General features: G+C 37.1%; 1 long non-coding RNA gene across 1 annotated transcript; it reads right to left on the bottom strand.

The window, feature by feature from the left end:
• Positions 1-520: 520 nt before the first annotated feature.
• Positions 521-13,131, bottom strand: LOC109498959. The gene is made up of 3 exons (XR_002156010.2): positions 12,018-13,131; positions 8,044-8,138; positions 521-582 (listed from the first exon to the last, which is right to left on the bottom strand). It is a non-coding gene; the product is annotated as an uncharacterized LOC109498959 (long non-coding RNA).
• Positions 13,132-13,750: the final 619 nt, after the last annotated feature.

Here is a 13,750-nt window from a genome sequence, read left to right as displayed (position 1 = left end):
TTCTGGGGTCTGCTGGGACCAGGGTGCTTCAACAGTCTCTACCAAATGTCCTTCCAACAGTGGAACCGCTTTTTCCCTGTGTGGCCCGAGAACCTCCTGGACCCCACTCTGTTCCTGGAGATTCGCCCTTCCCACCAGAGCACTGCCAGGTATCGAGCTGCGGGGTTGCAGCCTTTGCGCTCCCCTTGTTTAAAGTCTTAATGGAATTTAAACTCTCTCCTTTCTCCTTTCACCCTTTTTAGTTTAGTCCCTGTAGCTGTTTCCAATTTTCCACTTTCTCTCCAGCTGCTTTTGGGGAGGGGTACTTTTCCCATATTACCCCCCTGCCCCGTCTCTGTCCTCTCTCCACCCGCAAAAGCACCTCCCTTCTCGCAGCTTCTCGCTCCCCAAGTTCACCTCTCCATGCCGCATACCTGCTGAATTCTGTGGTTCAGGTCGTGCAGATTGTTGTGTTAATACTCAAATCAGTTTTCCAGGTGTGCAAGATGGTTTAGTGTTGGTCTAGCTGTATTTCATGGACGTGACACACACAAAAAACTTCCAGGCTGTTCTGCCATCTTGGCTCCTCCTCGAATATAACACCTTAAAAAACAGTAAGGCAACTTTTTTATATGTACTATTATGGAGCTGATATTGTTAAGTGAAAAGAAGCAGAGTACTATAGAATTGTATTTATAAGATAGTATTGTGTTTATGTACAGTATAAATATGTGTATAGTATCATTAAAGAATATACATACCTCTGGCAAAGGGGAACTACACAACCACAGGACAAGATGAAAAAGAGATTTGTTTTTCAAAATAAATGCTTTTGGACCTTTTGAATTCTGGATCTGGTGCATGAATTTCCTTTTTAATAAATTCATAAACTTGGAACTTAATGTTTTATTAATTCTTAGGGATCATTCTATTTTGTGAGGTATCAGAAATAGTCCTTGTGTGGTGATTTTTTTAAGATTTTTTAAATTATTTTTTATTTCATTATTTTATTTTAAGTTTTTATTTAAATGCCAGTTAGTTAACATACAGTGTAACATTAGTTTCAGGTGTACAATATAGTGATTCAACACTTCCATACAACACCTGGTGCTCATCACAAGTGCCCTTAATCCCCATCCATTTACCCAATCCACCTCCCATTACCCAATCCACCTCCCCTTTGGTAACCATCAGCTTGTTCTCCATAGTTAAGAGTCTATTTCCTGGTTTGCTGCTCTCTCTTTTTTCACTTTGCTCATTTGTTTTGTTTCTTAAATTCCAAATATGAGTGAAATCATATGGTATTTGTCTTTCTCTGACTTATTTCACTTAGCATAATACACTCTTATTCCATTCATGTGGTTGCAAATGGCAAGATTTCATTCTTTTTTGGTGGATGAATAATAAATATTCCAGTGTGTGTGTGTGTGTGTGTGTGTGTGTGTGTGTGTGTGTGTTCATTCATCAGTAGATGGACATGGGCTATTTCCATAATTTGGCTCTTGTAGATAATGCCCTATAAACATTGGGGTGCAAGTATCCCTTTGATTAGTATTTTTGTATTCTTTAGGTAAATACCTAGTAGTGCAATTGCTGAGTCATAGGGTAGTACTATCTTTGAGGAAACGCCAGAGTGTCTATACCAGTTTGCATTCCCACTAACAATGCAAGAGGGTTCCCCTTTCTCTACATCCTTGCCAACACCTATTGTTTCTCATGTTGTTGATTATAGCCACCCTGAAAGATGTAAAATGATATCTCACTGTACTTTTACTTTGTATTTCTCTGACAATCAGTGATGTTGAGCATCTTTTCATGTGTCTGTTGGCCATATATATGTCTTCTCTGGCAAAATTCCTATTCATGCACTCTGACATTTTTCAGTTAAATTATTCATTTTTGGGGTGTTAAGTTTTGTAAGTTATTTATATATTTTAAATACTAAACCTTGGGGCGCCTGGGTGGCGCAGTCGGTTAAGCGTCCGACTTCAGCCAGGTCACGATCTCACGGTCTGTGAGTTTGAGCCCCGTGTCGGGCTCTGGGCTGATGGCTCAGAGCCTGGAGCCTGTTTCCGATTCTGTGTCTCCCTCTCTCTCTGCCCCTCCCCCGTTCATGCTCTGTCTCTCTCTGTCCCAAAAATAAATAAACGTTGAAAAAAAAAATTAAAAAAAAAAAATAAAAATAAAAATAAATACTAAACCTTTATTGGATATGTCATTTTCAAATATCTTCTCCCATTCCATAGTTTCCTTTTAGTTTTGTTGATTGTTTCCTTTGCTGAGCAGAATATTTTTATTTTGATGAAGTCCCAACAGTTCATTTTTGCTTTTGTTTCTCTTGCCACAGGAGACATATCTAGAAAAAAGTTGCTATGGCCAATGTCAAAGAGGTTACTGCTCATGTTCTTCTTTAGGGTTTTATTGTTGCAGGTCGCACATTTAGATCTTTAATCCATTTTGAGTCTATTTTTATGTATAGTATTAGAAAGTGGTCCAGTTTCATTCTTTTGCATGTTGCTATCCAGTTTTACCAATACCATTTGTTGAAGAGACTTGTCTTTTTTCTATTGGATATTCCTTCCTTTGTCAAAGATTAGTTGACCATATAGTTGCGGGTTCATTTCTGGGTTTTCTATTCTGTTCTATTGATCTATGAATCTATTTTTCTGCCAATACCATACTTTTACAATCACTACAGCTTTGTAATATAACCTGAAGTCTAGAATTATGATGCCTCAAATTTTGCTTTCTCTTTTTCAAGGTTGCTTTGGCTATTCAGGTCATTGTGGTTCCATATAAATTTAAAGATTGTTCTAGCTCTGTGAAAAATGTTGTTGGTATTTTGATAGGGATTGCATTAAATGTGTAGATTGCTTTGGGTAGTATAAACATTTTAACAATATTTATTCTTCTAATCTGTGAGCATGGAACATCTTTCCATTTCTTTATGTCATCTTCAATTTCTTTCATCAGTGTTTTTTATACTTTTCAGAGTACAATTCTTTCACGCCTTTTGTTAGGTTTATTCCTAGGGATCTTTTGTTTTGGTGCAATCATAAATGGGATTGATTCTTTATTTTCTCTTTCTGCTGCTTCATTATTGGTATAAAAAAAATGAAACAGATTTCTGTATGTTGGTTTTGTATCCTGCAAAATTACTAAATTCATTTATCAGCTCTAGCAGTTTTTTGGTGAAGTCTTTTGGGTTTTTTATATATAGTATCACATCATCTGCAAGTGGGGAAAGTTTTACTTCTTCCTTGCCAATTTTTTTAAAGTTTATTTATTTATTTTGAGAGAGACAGGAGGCAAGAGGCAGAGAGAGATGGAGACAGAAAATCCCAAGCAGGCTCTATGCCGTCACAGGGCTTGATCTCACAAATCACAAGATCATGACCTAAGCCAAATCAAGAGTCAGGTGCTTAACCAACTGAGCCACCCAGATACCCCTCTTCTTTGTCAATTTGGATCATTTTTGTCTCTTTGGCTGATTGCAGTGTCTAGGGCTTTGTTAAATAACAGTGGTGAGAGTGGACATCCTTGTCTTGTTCCTGACTGTAGAAGAAACGCTCTCAGATTTTTCTCATTGAGGATGATATTAGCTATGGATTTTTCATATATAGCCTTTCTTTTTTTAAATTTTATTTATATTTGAAAGGGGGGGTGAAAGGGGCAGTGGGAGAGGGAGAGAGAGGATCCCTGGAAGGCTCAGCACTGTCAGTATGGAACTGGATGTGGGGCTCGAACTCACAAACCATGAGATCATGACCTTAGCTGAAATCAAGAGTTGGATGCTTAACCAACTGAGCCACCCAGGTGCCCCCATATATGGCCTTTCTTATGCTGAGGCATGTTCCCTCTGAGCCAACTTTGTTGAGAGTTTTTATCAAAAATGGATGTTATACTTTATCAAATGCTTTTTATGCAACAATTGAAAGGATAATATGGTTCTTATCCTTTATTTTATTAATGTGCTGTATCACATTAATTGATTTGCAAATATGGAGTCATGCTTGCAAGCCAGGAATAAATTCTACTTGATTATGGTGAATGATTTTTTAAAATTTATTGTTGGATTTGGTTTGCTAGTATTTTATTGAGAATTTTGCATCCATGTTCTTCAGGGATATTGGCCATTAGTTCTGTTTTAGTGGAGTTTTGTTTTTGTTTTTGTTTTTGTTTTTGTTTTTGAGAGAGAAAGAGAAAGAGAGAGAGAGAGAGAGAATGAGCACAGAAGGGGCAGAGGGAGAGAGAAAATCTCAAGCAGTCTCCACACCCAGCACAGATCCCGACATGGGGGCTCAATCTCACGACCATGAGATCATGACCTAAGCCAAAATCAAGAGCTGGACGCTTAACCAACTGAGCCAACCAAGCTCCCCTTAGTGGAGTCTTTCTCTGGTTTTGGTATCAGGGTAATCCTGGGCTCATATAATGAATTTGGAAGTTTCCTCTCCTTTTCTATTTTTTTGGAACAGTTTGAGAATAGATATTAACTCTTATTCAAATGTTTAGTAGAATCACCTGTGAAGCCATCTGGTCCCAGACTTTTGTTTGATGGTAGTTTTTTGATTACTGATTCAATTTCATTGCTGGATATTGGTCTGTTAAAGTTCACTGTTTCTTCCTGTTTTAGTTTTGGTAGTTTATTTGTTTCTAAGAATTTATCCATTTCTTCCAGGTTGTCAGATTTGTTGGCATATAGTTTTTCATAATATTCTCTTACAAATGTTTGTATTTCTGTGGTGTTGGTTGTTATTTCTCCTCTTTCATTTGTAATTTTATTAATTTGGGTCCTTGGTTTTTTCTCTTTGGTAAGTCTGACTAGAGGTTTATCAATTTTATTGATTTTTTTTTCAGAGAACCAGCTCCTGGTTTTGTTGATCTATTGTTTTTTTAGTTTCTATATTATTTATTTCTGCTCTAATCTTTATTATTTCCTTTCTCCTCCTGGCTTTAGGCTTCTCTGTTGTTCTCTTCACAGCTCCTTTAGGTATAAGTTTAGGTTGTTTATTTGAGATTTTTCTTGTTTCTTGAGGTAGACCTCTTTGCTATATGCTTCTCTCTTAGGGTTGCTTTTGTTGCATCCCAATAGTTTTGGGCCATTGTGTTTTCATTTTCATATGTTTCTGTGTATTTTTTTATTTCTTTGATTTCCTGGTTGACCCATTCATTGTTTAGTAGCATATTATTTAACCTCCATGTATTTGTGGTTTTTCCAAATTTTTTCTTGTGGTTGACTTCTAGTGTCATGGTGTTGTGGTCACAGAAGATGTGTGGTGTAATTTAAATCTTTTTGTATTTGTGGAGGCCAGATTTGTGACCTAATAAGTGATCTATTCTGGGGAATGCCCCAAGTGCACTTGAAAAATACATGTATTCTGCTGTTTCAGGATGGAATGCTCTGAATATATCTGTTAAGTCCCTCTGGTCCAGTGTGTCATTCAAAACCATTGTTTCTTTGTTGATTTTCTGTTCAGATTATCTTTCCGTCAATGTAAGTGTAGTGTTAAAGTCCCTACTATTATTGTATTATTTTCAATTGGTTCGTTTATGTTTATTATTAATTGATTTATATATTTGGGTGTTTCAAGTTGGGGGCATAAATATTTACAATTGTTAGATCTTCTTATTGGATTGTCCCCTTTATTATAATATAGTACCCTTCTTTGTCTCTTGTTACAGTCTTTGTTTTAAAATCTAGTTTTCCCAATATAAGTATTGCTATTCCAGCTTTGTTTTGACATCCATTTATTTGGTAAATATTTCCCCATCCCCTCAGTTTCTTTTATTATTATTATTATTATTGTTATTGTTATTATTTGAGAGAGAGAGAGAGAGAGAGAGAGAACACAAGCAAGGAAGATAGAGAATCTTAAGCAGGCTCCATGCTCAATAAGAAGCCCAGTGCAGAGCTTGATCCCATGACCCTGGGCTCACAACCTAAGTTGAAATCAAGAGTCAGATGCTCAACCTAGTGAGCCACCCAGGCGCCCCTCTCCATCCCCTCACTTTCAATTAGCAGGTGTCTTTAGGTCTAAAATGAGTCTCTTGCAAGCAGCATATAGACGGGTCTTGTTTTTTAATCCATTCTGACACCCTATGTCTTTTGTTTGGAATGTTTAATCCATTTCCATTCAAAGTAATTATTGGAATATATGTATTTAGTGCCATTTTACTACTTATTTTGTCATTGTTCCTGAAGATTTCTCTCATCCTTTCTTATCTTTTTCACTTTTGGACTTTCTTTCCCACTCAAAGATCTCTTTTAATATTTCTTGCAGGGTCAATATTTCTTAGTAGTCATGGATGCCTTTAGTCTTTGTTTGTCTTTATCTCTCCAAGTCTGCAGATTTTTCTTATTCAGCACTTGGAATATATTATGCCACTCCCTTCTGACTTGCCAAATTCCTGTTGAGAAATCTCTACCTAGTCTTATGAGTTTTCCCTTGTAAGTGAAGGACTACTTTTGTCACGCTCCTTTTAAGATTATTTTCTGTATCACTATATTTTGCAAATTTATATACAACATGTCTTGGTGTTGGCCCACTTTTGTTGCTTTTGATGGGAGTTCTCTGTGCTTCCTGGATCTGGATGTCTGTTTCATTCCTCAGATTAGGGAAGTTTTCTACTATTATTCCTTAAAATAAATTTTCTGCTTCCTTTCGCCTCTTGTTTTCTTCTGGGACTCCTGTAATACAAATATTATTATGTTTGATGGAGTCACTGAGGTCCCTAGGTCTACTCTCATGTTGCATAATTCTTTTTCTCTTTTTTTCAGTTTCGTTACTTTCCATTACTTTATCTTCTATGTCACTAATTAGTTTCTTTACTTATGCCAGCCTGTTGTTCATTGCATCAAGCCTGTTTCTAATCTCATTTATTGCATTCTTCATCTCTGATTGATTCTTTTTTAACTCTTTTATCTCTGCAGTGAGGATCTCCCCTGCTGTTTTCCACTCTTTTCTCAAGCCATCATATCCTTATGATTATTGCTTTAAATCAGGCATGCTACTTATATCTGTTTTACTTAGATCTCTGGCTGTGGCCTTATCTTGTTTTTTCATTTGGGATAAATTCATCCACTTTGGTATTTTGTTTAGAAAATCTGATTATGTGTTAGAAAATCTGATTATGTCTTCCACTCCTGAAAGTAATAGCCTTATGAATAAGAGGTCAAGTAGTTCCCAGGGCCCAGCCCTTCAGGAGGTTTCCAGTGTGTGCTGCATGCACTCTGCTGTTGTGTTTTGGCTGCTCTATCAATCAGGTCAATTGTCTGCAGAGGCTCTTCTTGCCTACTGTGGTCAGTATTTGGTCCCTGGCCTGAATATGGTGAGTTTTAACTAGGTGCATTCTGGTCTGCTTATGAAATGAGACCTGATACCAACTCCACCAGAACTGAGCTCCTGTAAAACTCCCTGGTCAGGAAACATGGTGTATAAGGGATTTGTGCTGGTCTTCTGGGGAGGGGCCTGCTGTGCTGGGACAGAGGCAATTGTGACTGGAAAGAGCAGTCCCACCAGAGCATAGTGGGAAGGGCTTGGTGTATGCAAGTTAGGCATCCAGTGTCAGCACTGCACTGCTTCCCACAGGTGGCTCTGTGTTTATTGTGAGGGGCAGGGGAGGAAAATGGTGCCAATCAGCTCCTTTCTTCCCAGAGAGGCATCTCCATGAACACTACCTCCCAGGAATGTACTCTGAAAAGAGTGAATAATCTCCCCCACTGTGTGCCACAGGAGTTCTTTAGATGGCTGTTTCCATGATGTCTGCCCCCTGCATTGTTTCCCTGATTTCTCTCCAGGAACAACCCAGTGCCCTCCTGGGTATATCTCAACCAAGCCTGCTGACCTTTAAAACTCTAGGCTTTAAGCCCCACTGGTTGCAAGAACTCATGAAATTCAATCCCTCTCAATTTCCAAGACAATGGTTTTGGGAAAACGTTCTCTTTGTGCATTCCCCTTTGTGCTCTTCTCTCTCACTTGCTTTCTCCATGACCATGGCTCCCTCCCCTCTGCAGCACCTGTGATCCATTTTTTCCTTAAACCATATCTCTGTACTTGCTACCTTCTTTGATGAGGCCTCTTCTCTTCCTTTATTTGTGGAGTTTGTTCTGTCCTGGAGCATAACTTCTTTACTGAGTGGACTTCATAGTAATGTAGCTGCAAGGGAAATAGTTACCCAAGCATTAGGGGAAGGATGTGGCATTACATCTATGTGACCAGATGAACGTCAATCTTACTAATGCCCATTGTGGAGAGCTAGTCTCTATTAAGGAAGTGCGGGCAAAACTGACTAGGGACTAAAGATTAAGAAGGCCCCTGTGGACACATACATTGAGATCTTGACCTCATCTCTTGAGATTGTTATTAAAAATTTTCCTATTGATCAATATAACCCCATTAATAAGAATGATATACTACAGTCTCAAGGGGGACTTTACCATGAGGAAAATGGCATCTGGACTGGTGAGCTGACTCAGAGCCAGTACCAAAAGTTCATAGTGGAAGGGCCGATAGCATTAGAGCACATGGCTGTGGCTCAACTCTCTTGCTAAAGTAGCTCCCTGATAGGTGCCCATGTTTTGATTATAATGTGAGTGAATCAAAGAGTTGAACTTTGTAGCCCAAATCTAGAGCACTCTTGTGAAGCATCACACTAAGGGAGTGAGATTATCTTCCTTATCTGTAGCTTCTTGGCATCCTACCCCTCATAGTTAAAAAATACTAGTATTGGTCACAATACTAATGTGACCACAGATAGATTTACCAATATGGGGAGAGACCTCTATAACATCTTTCTATACTGCAAACCTACTAGTATATCTGCAATGGTGTCATTGAAACAATATATTGAAGGGAAGAGGAAATTGCAAAACCTTCCATTTTTAGAAGCAGCATGTGGCAGTGACAGAAGCAAAGTCCACAGAGGACAAAGACCTCTTTTTCCATCAAATTTTGATATAACTACCCCTTTGAACTAAGTAAGCTTCCGAAGTTTAAGTAATTTACAATTTGATCGAAGAGCTAAAACCCTCATATATAAGGCACTGGATTTTCTGATTATTTGAACACATGAATTAATTTGAAAGATTAAATAAATATGATTCCCTTCTACCCCATGGGGGTGAAGCAGGCCATATCAGTAACAAGAAAAAAGAACGGTGTCCATGGCCAGCCTCAGAGATACCCAAAAACAATTTAGTTGGGCCTTAAGAAAGCAGGACTAAAGTAGAGCTGACCTCTTAGACCCTGGAGCTATAATGTAGTTCAGAGTATAAGGCTGCTGGGAAGCCAAGCATTAGGAATCTAGATCTCACCCTAGTGCCCCATAGCTAATGTGACAGCTACCCCCTGAGTACTTCTTTCTTCTTCTGCTACCACCCACCTCTCACCCTCTTTGCTTACTTCTCATGGCTTCTGTCAATGAGCTCTATGGAGCTTCATGTGGCTCCACTGTTGTCATAGCCATTTAGCATTGCTTCCCTCTACTAACTGTCTCTGAACTGCATAACTGACATGACCCACAGCCAGAACTAACTGGCACAAGTATACTTTGCATGGGCCACTTTCCACAAGGAAGCACCTTCTAGTCCCCTGCTAGCCCACCGATTAACTGCCCTTGGGCTAGATGTTCATTGGTTCACTCACATTATAATCAAGACATGAGCACCAAGTTCTATCTTGGCTTTCTAAATCCATGTGGAAAACCACATGTGGGAGTAAAAGAAGAGTAGAAAAAAAGCTGGTACAAGGACAGGCTGCCTATGACTCTCCATTAGCAGAGTCAGGGCACAGGATAGTTTTCTTTTGAGGGGTTGTGAACATTTGCAAAATACCCTACCAAGTCTTCATGCTAGAAAACTCTGAGAACTTGAATACTCTAAGAGAATAGGGTCATAGGAACTTGGTAGAAATTCTGTTTAAACACAGATTTTAACAAAGACTAAATATGGGCTCCCAGTAGAATGTTAAACTAAACTCACTATAACTCTCCACTACTAAATAGAGTTCACTTCGAATTTCAGGAATTAATGAATCAGTTCAAAACTTTGCCAAAATAAAAAGACTTCCTAAATTAATAGAAATAAGGGTTCAATGCATCCTCTTCTTGTTTCTGAAACCAGTTAGTGTGCCCAATCCCTTACTCCGTGTATTACAGTATGTTATGATTAAACCAAAGTTTAATTTATGCTCACAAACAGCCATATTGTACTCATAGCCCCTAATGAGATGATGAATTAAATTTAAAACTAAATTAAAATTAAAATTAATTTAATTTAATTTAATTTAAATCAAATTTAAATTTTAAAATTAAAATTAAATGTTGAGAACAAAACAAAAAAAAATCATTAGTATGTCAATGTGGTGATCTTTCAGACAGGAATTGATTGCTGGACCAGCCTCCATTACAAAACAAGGATTATACTTTGATATAATGGCTTCCTCTCTCCATGCTCCCAAGGGCACAGTAATAAACTCTGTAGGGTTACTGGGCAAAGACAATAGGAAAGAATCAAGAAAGCTCCCACAGTAGGAAGAATTCCAAGACATTTTTTTAACTTGGATTTAAAATTTCAAGGGTTTTAGCTGCTTAAGAAAGGTGAAGATTGCAGCCAAAGTACTTGGTGACAGCTTGACTATATGTTTACAAACAAGTGGTGGGTTTATTTTGTGACTTTATTTGTCCTCAGAGAAGAATATTAAGACTCCAACAATGTATAGATACCTTAATTCAGTTCTGGAACTAAAATCTGAATTAATTTTTTTCAGACAAATTACAGACAGTAATGGAAATTTATAACTTTTTGGTTTTGCCTGATCTTGTTGTATGTTGAAGAATATTTTTAGAATTTTAAGCATATGTATTCTATCCCATGTTATGTTTCTTACTCCTTATTGATTTATTTTTCTCAGTAAAACATTTTACAAAGAAACAAACTTGGAGGTTTTTCTGCAAATTGAACATTGTGTTTCTCTTGCTACCTGTCCCTGTAGTTTTGAGCTATAATGATTTTTTTCTTTTTTTAAATGTTTATTCATCTATTTAGAGAGAGAGAGAGAGAGAGGCAGCATGAGCAGGGGAGGGGCAGAGAGAGAGAATCTCAAGCAGGCTCTGTGCTGTCAGCATAGAGCCCAACATGGGGCTCAATCCTACAAACCATGAGACCATGACCTGAGCCAAAATCAAGAGTCGGGCACTTAACTGACTGAGCTACCCAGGCACTCCTATAATGATTTGTCTTTAGACTATCCTATTATTAATTGTTGAGAAAATATATGAGATGATAAATATATCTTCTAATGCCCATCAATGCCTACTGACACAAAAATTTAAAGGTTTAGAAGGTATTTCATTTCTTTTCTATAAGTCAATATTAAACAGCATCCTTTTCACCCTCGCATGAGATAGGTACCTTGTGACCTTATCACACTAGCTTTCTACCGTGAAAAACTTTTACCTCTATTAGTTAAGAACTGTCATATCTATTCAGGGGTTATATGTACTATGAAAATGTCATTCATATTCTAAGGTAGGAAGCTGTACTTCAAGCAATGACCCATCTTATTTGTATTTAACAAGTGTATAAACCACAAAGTGCAGTTCTGGCATTACATTAATGAACAACAGTAATAAAGTTGGGAAATCAATGATAAATCAACTAAAATGTTTAAACTCAGAATAATTGAGAAAAACTGGAATATTGAAAAATAAAAGGACAACTTAAGCAAAAGCAAAATAAAAAATATTCTAAAATAAAATGCTAACTTTATAATGTAGATAGCTAACAGTTGATCCAAGAGAAAGTAGCTAACTTATCAAATACAACACCAAAGAGTTCCAAACAGGAGACCAGAAAGAATAATATTTCTAAAAAAAAATTAGAAGTGCTTAAATATACACAAAGGAAAAAATATTTTGATTTTTATTTCAAGCAAAATGCAGCAGTTTAAAAATTATTCATACATGAGATTTATGAGATATATGTATGAGACATATAGAGAGAAATGTATTTAAATTAAAGTCACAGTGATAGTTACCTTTTATAACAGATTCATCATTAGCCACTAGTCAGTATTTCTCTTCCCTGTGCTAAGGCTCTCTACTATGGCTTTTTCCCTTATGTATTTGTAGTGAGTGCTAACTATACATGATGAAGTTAAACTGTTATTAAATGTCACACACCTGTACCTTTATGACTCATCAGTTCCCTAGAATGTATTATCAACATTCCAAAAAGGAAACATATTATATAAAATCATCTTGTCCCCATATATTTTTACAGGGTTGAAAAATGTTTTAAGGATAGGAATTATTAATAAGTTGTCTAAGAAGAACACTGTCAGACTCCAGAAAACTAAGCTCAGTTAATCCCCTTATTTTAAAGAGGGTAAATAGGCTTATCAAGGTAAAAATTACATTAAAAATGTAATTTCTTTAATATATCAGTTTCCCGAGAATAAATATAATACCTCCATTCCTTTTTTCTTTCCTACTTTTTTCCCCTCTACCTAATGATACTTTTAATTCAGTAGTTTTATTACTTCTCAGGCGGTGGTGGATATAATATAACAAAGATGAATATATTTTAATAATCTCTAACTTGAAAAAGGAGATACAGAACTCTGTGGTCTTGGCTTAGAGGCAACGCAAGCAGTTGGAAATGCATAATCTTTGATTTCTGCAATACTGATGTTTTTAAAGAATTTATTAAGTTTTTGAAAGCCACATTGAGGAGGGCATGGTAGAAAAGTACTCATGTTTTTTTTTTCTTAATTTAAATGGTAGTTACTTTTGGAGGCAATTTAGGAAGCTTTGTAATATCTACATTTTGTTAAATTGTGGTATAATCACATATACATACCAAAACTCACACATACATTAAATATGAATTTGCCAATAGTTTTGTTATTTCAAAACTTTCAGCAGTTGAGACTGAAGACTTAAGAGTGGAACCAAATTCAGATAACCAAAGGTGTGACTTGGACAAAAGTTAGAGGTCAGGTAACAGAGAAGTCTGGAAACTAATAACCAAGCTGGAACTAGAGATCAAAATTAGACAGTCAGGGTGCCTGCGTGGCTCGTTGGTTGGGCCTAGGACTTCGGCTCAAGTCAAGATCTCACAGCTCGTGGATTCAAGCCCTACGTCAGGCTTTGGGCTGACAGCTCAGAGCCTGGAATCTGCTTCAGATTCTGTGTCTCCCTCTCTCTCTGCCTCTCCCTCATTCATGCTTTCTCTCTCTCTCTCTCTCTCTCTCTCTCTCTCTCTCTCTCTCTCTCTCACAGAAATAAACACACACACACACACACCAAAAAAAAACCACTAGACACACAGGAATTAGCAAGAGAATGCAATTGCCAAAGATTAAGACAGGTAATTACATGGAGCCCCAGGACCTATGAGAATATGAAAAATCAAAATGAAGAAGAGAGAGGCAAAACCAGATAAATGAGTACATTTCTGCTACTTCCTTCTAGAATAAAAGCCAGTTCCACAATACGATAGTCCAGGGCCTAAATACAGAAGGTAATTCATATTTGAAAAATAATAAGTGGGTTAATCTGATTAGATGAAGAGTATACATAACATGAAGAGTATACATAACATTCAAAGCTAGGATGAATATACTAGCTCAGCACTTAGGAATGGGGATCTTCTGCAAAGCCTGTAAGAGGTTGTACCCTGAGAGCTTTTGTGAGAGAAACATTTTAAATTTAAGGTAGAGAATGGATGCACATTGTCATTAGACTGCTAGAAATGTTTGTATTTTTC

This window comes from Felis catus, chromosome B1 (assembly GCF_018350175.1).
Source record: "Felis catus isolate Fca126 chromosome B1, F.catus_Fca126_mat1.0, whole genome shotgun sequence".
In the NCBI taxonomy this organism is placed as follows: Eukaryota; Metazoa; Chordata; class Mammalia; order Carnivora; family Felidae; genus Felis; species Felis catus.
The sequence above is the reverse complement of the archived record's forward strand: the minus strand, read 5'-3'. Positions and strand labels throughout refer to the sequence as shown.